The sequence below is a fragment of the Panthera onca genome, chromosome D4 (genome assembly GCF_046562875.1).
Source record: "Panthera onca isolate mPanOnc1 chromosome D4, mPanOnc1 haplotype 2, whole genome shotgun sequence".
NCBI classification, from domain to species: Eukaryota; Metazoa; Chordata; class Mammalia; order Carnivora; family Felidae; genus Panthera; species Panthera onca.
Genome location: NC_138351.1, coordinates 74,383,137 through 74,389,655, shown reverse-complemented (window position 1 = coordinate 74,389,655; position 6,519 = coordinate 74,383,137). Strand labels below are relative to the sequence as shown.

The 6,519-nt window shown below is 54.6% G+C and overlaps 1 long non-coding RNA gene across 1 annotated transcript; it reads right to left on the bottom strand.

Annotated features, from left to right (window-relative positions):
* Positions 1–4,054: 4,054 nt before the first annotated feature.
* Positions 4,055–6,303, bottom strand: LOC132663046 (uncharacterized). Its single transcript, XR_009602826.2, has 3 exons — positions 5,973–6,303; positions 5,481–5,584; positions 4,055–4,418 (listed from the first exon to the last, which is right to left on the bottom strand). It is a non-coding gene; the product is annotated as an uncharacterized LOC132663046 (long non-coding RNA).
* Positions 6,304–6,519: the final 216 nt, after the last annotated feature.

Below are 6,519 nucleotides of genomic sequence, written 5' to 3'. Positions count from 1 at the left end.
TGATCAAGCCCTGTTGCACCTGTGCCCGGCCCTGGGGCAATGCAGTCCCGGCTCCAGCAGGAAGAGGCGGTCTGAGTCAGGGTGTGAGAAGGGCGTGTGTGCACGCACACACGCATATATGTATGGACGTCTGTATGTACATCGTGTATGTGTGCACATGTGTGGACGTGGGTATATGTATTGTATGCACACGTGTATGCATCTATGCACATGCACGTACATATGTGCATGGGTGCGTGTGGGGGTGTCTATATGAGTTCGTGCGTATATGTAGGCGTGTGTGTGTCTATGTGTGCACATACACGCGTACCCACACAGGATCACGCACGTGTGCCTATGTTTTAGCAAAGAACTCTGCTCAGTTTAGCAAGAATCCCCCTACCCTTGATATCTACTAAGCTCTTGGCCTGCCTTTAGCAAGGATCCTGTGAGGCCAGTTTAGCAGGCACTTCCCTACCCTTTCTCCTCCTAGTCATTTCATCCTCTGAACCCCTCCCCCTGCTCCTTGCTGTAAATCCCCTGCTGTCTTTGCTGTATTCAGAGTTCAACTCAGTCTCTCTCCCCTATTAACAATAGTCTTAAATAAACCCTTTACTATTTTAGCAAGTGTCCGAAAAACTGTTCTTTAACAAAGCAAGAGCAGAGTGCAGAGTGGAATGAGTGAGGGGATCCTGGAGGAAGGGAAGTGGCAGGTGGAGGGGGGCAGACTATGTGATTCCAAAACTCACCTTTAGCTTCGGCCCTCCCGAGTCTCCCTCTCTGTCCCCTGGCTGTCCCTGCCTCTCTCACCTGGATTCCTGCAACAGCATGCAACTCAGCTCCCTCTTTCAGGTCTCACAGCCCCCCCACCCCACCCCCCACCGCTCCACTCTGCAGCCAGAGGCTCTTCCAAAGCCGTGACCTGACCATGTCCTTCCCCTGAAAGGCCCCCAGGCAGCCCAGCTCCTCAGCCTGGATGGCCAGCCCTGAACCTCGGAAACCTTTACTTTTCTGCTCTCCAGTAGCAGCCCAGCCCTTTCCCTCTGCTTCTGCCCCTCCCATAGAATTGTGCATCTGAATCCCACTCATTTATCTAGGCCCAGCCCACCCCTCACCTCCTCTTAGAAGCCTTCCCTGTCTGCACCCCCCAGCCCCTCACCTCCCAGCTTAGCAGGGCTGGTTCCCTCCCATGGATGGACCCGTCAGGTTCCCTGAGGGCAGGAGCCATCGGAAGTGCCCTCCCCTCCTCAGTCTCGCCAAGCTGTGGGACGGATGCTACTCCGCCATCTTGGATGGTTTGGAGACAGACTGGGTTGGGATGGTTTGGGACTGAACAGGATGGGTGGGCTCTTCTGATCCTTCTTGGCTGGGGAGGGAGAGGAGGTGGCCCTGGATTTGTGGCCACCATCACTGAAACCTTGGATGTCAAAACCCCTAAGGTTCTGTGGCACAGTGAGAGGAAGACAGGTTCTGGAGCCAAACCACCTGGGGTCAAGTCCTGGCTCCACCCTTTTGCAGCTAAGTGACCTTGGGCAAGTTAGCTAGCCTCTTGATGTTCTGTTTCCCCATCTGCAAAGTGGGATAACAGTAGGTTGCGGTCAGGATAAAACAAGTGGACACACATGAAAGGAACACTGAGTTGAGCACCTGGCACGGAGCTGGGGCTCATACAGCTCTTAGCTGTGATCTTGACAACTGGACTCAAATCTAGCGGCATCTGTGTGACCTTGGACAAGTCATTTACCATCCGGGCCATCAACGTCCTGGCCACACACACATACACGTTCTGTGTGTCCATGCATTCACTGTCTTCCTCCTCCCGGCAGACCCGAACGACCCCTCCACTGGGGCAGAAAGTTCGCTAGTGAAGCACCAGCTCCGAGCAAAGTGCTTGGCAAATAATAGAGGCTCGGTAAATATTTTCCAAATAGATGAACAGAGGTGGGCTTTCTTCACTGAAAAAGCGGCAATAATAACCGCTGTCTCACAGGGCTGCTGTCGGCAACGAACAAGACAACACGGAAAGCACCTGCACGGTTTCCTGTTTGGAGCAGGAGAGCCCGGGACTGTTAGCTTCGAAGTGGACACCAGGGGGCAGCATAGGACCAAGTCACGCAGGCCACACCTGTGTCTTGCCGAGGGGAGCGGGAAGAGGGACTTCTGGGAGAAGGTGGGGGGTGGGGCTGGGTGCCTTTCAACTCCACCCTCCACGCCCAGGCTGTCAGGGGGCCCTCCCCAGGTCTGTTCACACGCATCACTCATTCCTTCACAGAAAGGTGGACAGCTTGTTGCTTTCACGTTGCTCACAGCCTAGAGAAGAGACAGTCTCTGAACAAGCAGTAATTAATGCAATGACTTCAAGTAATTAAAGCAAATAGATGTGTTCTCTGAAGGCGGCCTGCAGGATGCTTTGAACACAATGACGCTGTGCTTCAGGCCGAGATGTGACGGTGAATCAAGAGGTAAGTAGGTGAAGAGGGAAGATGGTGAGCGCTGCTTTTAGGCAGGGATAACCTGTGCAAAGGCCCTGAGGCAGGAAAAAGCAGAACTCTTTAAGCTTTGGCCCCGAGAAAGGAAGAGAGTCCCTGAAGTCGCACAGTGAGAAGCAGAGCCAGGGCTGGAGCCCAGGTTCTCTGACCTCCAGTCCAAGACTCCTGGTTTCATTTCCAGCAAGCGTCGTCTCTGATGTAGCAGCAGTAGCAGCTGTGCTGGAAGCAAAGGAATTTTGGCCCCGATGCTGTTTGACCCAACTTCCCAAGTATCTGAGCTGATAAGAGATTTTTAATTCTGATGTCTAGACTAAGACAACGACCAAACATCCTACAGCGGACTGGCTGATAAGAGCCTCTATTTGGGGCAAGGGGAGGCCCTCTCTGGGATCCCGTGTCAAGGGCCCTCGGCCAGGGCAAGGGGACTACTGGAGGCTGGCAGAGCTGAGCTCAGAGGCTCCTGGCAGGGTGAGGGCATCAGCTGGGAGTCAGAGACGTTTGGGAAGTGACCGTTAAGACTGGCCTTCCTCTAGACGAGCATTCCAGGGAACCTCGGCCCAGGACAGGGCAGCCCTGCGGTAGAGATAAGGTTGTACTGGAAACAAAACAGTCTCTAAATCCAAGAGGCTTAAAGCCACAAACATGTACATCTCACTCATACAAAGTCCCCCCCACCTGCCCCGGGGGCAAACAGGACCTCCTCTTGGCTCAGCGGGGCCCCTGCGTGTCAGCCTGGGAAGAGAGCTAGGGAAGCAGAACATCTGTCGTTAAATGCCTCCACCTGGTGGCCACAGCAAGGCACGTGGCAATGCCCAGCCCTGAAGCGGGCGTTCCGGGCGACTGTCCCACGTGCCAGAAGAGGAGACCAAGGAAGAACAGTGCCGATGTCCGGCTGCCGGCAGTGAGATGGACAGACAGAGACGCCGGGGAAGCCACAGTCGGGGCCAGCCCTCGCTCCAGTGAGCATTCCCGAAGGCTGGGGCTGGGGCCAGACAACCTGCCGTGGGCAGTCATGTCATTTATCAAGCACTGACTGTCAGCCCAGTGCTCCAGGAGCGTTATGTTTAATCCCCACGACAACACTGTAGGTAGGTACTAATATTCTCTCCCGTGTTACAAATGAGGAAACGGAGGCACAGAAGGATTTTTCTTTTTTTTTTTTTTTAAGCAACTTGGCCAAGTATGTAGATACCAGAGTGAAACATCACACGCGGGCATCTAACCTTCAAAAAGAAGGATTCGAAAAGAGAGGCAGGGGGTATTTTATAGGAAACCGTTTCCATAATAAGTGAGACTGCAGAGAAGATGGGTGGAGAGGATATTTAAGACACTTATCTGTCACAGGAGAGAAGTCTTAAGTCTTGTCTGTAGTTCTCTCCGAGAGATTTCAGTCAGGATTTATGGCTTTTCGGTGCCTGTTTTGTTCTTTTCCATCGATTCCCGCGTTCTTATCTGGAGACGTGTCTAAACGCATGGAATGGCTGAGATGACCGACTGTGAACATCTCGCCACGGCCTCTCCACCTCTGTGTGTGTGTGTGTGGCCAGCTGGCTCTGGATGTCCCCCTCCCTCTCCCTCTCCACACACACACACGCACACACTTCACTTTTGCCAACCATCCAAAAGGAAGGTGGGCATTCATGATAGCCCATCCCCGAACACCGCAGGGTGTGTGTCCCCAGAGCAGGACATTCCCCTCCACAATCCCACACCAGCTCCACATCGGAGATAACCAGCATTAACTGGGCAACATCACCTAACACGAACAACACGAACACCTAACACCTAACATCACGTTTCCCTGGTGGCCTCCCAAACGTTCTTTGTGTGGCTTCTATTTTTTCCCAGTCCAGGATCCAATCAAACATGGCGTATGGCATCGGGCTGTGATGTCTCCCCTACTTTGTTCCTCATGGTCCTAGATCCTTTGGAGAACCCAGGCCAGATGTCCTGCGGAAGGTGCCACGAGATTCCCATGTTAGCCTCAGGCCAAACATCTCTGGCAAGGGTGGTATCTCACCATGGCCAAGGTCCAGCCTGATGGCCCATGAGGGTGGGGACTGCCAGGTCTCCCAGCACCAAAGCACACTCCCCTCTGTAGTTAACAAGTAATCTTTGGGGGGGGGGGGGACACTTCAAGACGGAGGGTATCCTGCCACCCGATGCCTCTTACCCTGTGGTCCTAGCACGCATTGATGATTCTTGCCTGCGTCACTGATCACACTGGAGGCTACAGTATGTTAGCCTCTTGTTACAGTCTTGTAACAAATCTTCTAATTGTTCAGACAGACAGAGAAGACCTGGCTTCTTTGGGATGCAGCACCGCCTAAGCCTGCCCTCAGGCTCAGTGCTTTTCAGGTCACACCGCAGGCAGGTGCAAGGAGGGTGGGCAGGCACCAGCCCCAGCTCAGTCACTGAATGGCTGCGGGGCCCAAGGGTGGCCTTGAACCAGCAGCACTGACTCGCCCCGGGGAAAGTACTGGAAATGCATGTTGGTTTGCGGTCGGAACCTGCGTCCAGCAAGGTCCCAGGGGATCTGTGTCCCTGGGACTGTCTGAGGAATGACCTGGGGAACACCCCGAGCTTCTCTGAACCCCAGCCTTCCCAGGTGAGACCAGGGTCAGACAGACTCATTGCTTAGGTCTGGCTTTTTCGAAAAAGCAGATTCTGATACCTGCCTGCGCCAGAAGGCGATGATGATGATGACAGCAACTATCATTTCTAAGGAAGGGAAATGAGCTCGGACATTTAGCCAAGACCTCTCAATGGCACGTCGGTAATGAACAAGAAGAGTGGCGTTGACAAAGGAGGGCCCTGGAGGGGTGTGTGTTAATCAGAAATTTGATTTTGTTGGGTTGACTGTGCGGTCCCGGGGCCACACAAACTTTCTCCCTGAAGGTCCCACTCCTAAAGAAAGAAAATGGGACAGGCACCAGCGGGGGGGGGGCGGGGGGGGGGATGGCAGTGGGGGCGGGGAGGGAGCAGGGCAGAGCCAGGCGGGGCAAAGCCTACCATTGTCTTGAAGGGTCTTCAACCTCAGGTTTTAGCTTCCGTCTGTCCACCACATCCTCCTTCTGCTTCATAACGTATCCATGGTTGCTTCGATATGTTAAAAACTGTTTTGAATTGCCAACAGAAGGGAATAAGCTTCCTGCCCTATCGGCCCCATGTCCCTTGTCCCATGGCGCAGCCCCAGGACCCAGTGGTCTGTGAAGTTTGTGAAGCAGGCGTCCTAAGGTCACGGGTACACCTGCCTGAGGACCCGCCCACAGCCTCCGAAGGGGCTCAGATTTGTCCAGAGTCACACCTGGAGATGATTTCTCTCTGCACAATCCTCACCTGTGCCGAGTGCTTGCGTGTGCAAAGGTCTCACCTCCAACCACCCCTCCCATCAGGTTTTATACCAGCCCCATGGGCCCTGCTGGTCAGGGGTTATGAACGTCCCCCATTCTACAGATGAGAAAACGAAGGCCAGGAGAAGCAAAACAACTCATCCCAGATTACCTAGCAAGTTACTGGCAGATTCAGCGTTGCACAGACTCAGGTGTTCTCATTTCCAGACCAACGAGTCTTCTGCTGGCCCGTCCTACCAGTCTCCTCCCTTCCCCCTCGAGGTCCTGCCAAAGGGCTCCCAGGTTCCTCTCGTGCTGCCAGGGGCAGAGAGAGGCCGGCTCCCTCCTGCCTGCGGCAGGGCGGCCCCAGCCTCGGGGGAGGGGGCTCTCCAGCAGTGGGAGCCCGGTGAGGGGGCTGCTGGAGACTCCTCAGCTCTCGGAGCAAGGCAGCGGCAGACGGGCCTCTTTCCGGGAGAGGCCTTGACAAGGAGTCAGGTGGAGGGTGCTTTCTCACAACCCTAGCTAACCTGCCCCAGGAAGCAGTGAGCTCCCTGTCCGGAAGCGGTCCAAGCAGAGGCCAGCTGACCTCACTCTCCAACAGGGGTGCTGACGAGGGTAGAAGGCCAAGCACCGTGTTGAACCTCTGAAACCGCTTTTATTAGGAAGGTGGAGCAATCCTCAGTGCTTTGACCCTTCCCGTCATTTTCAGCTCCCCCATG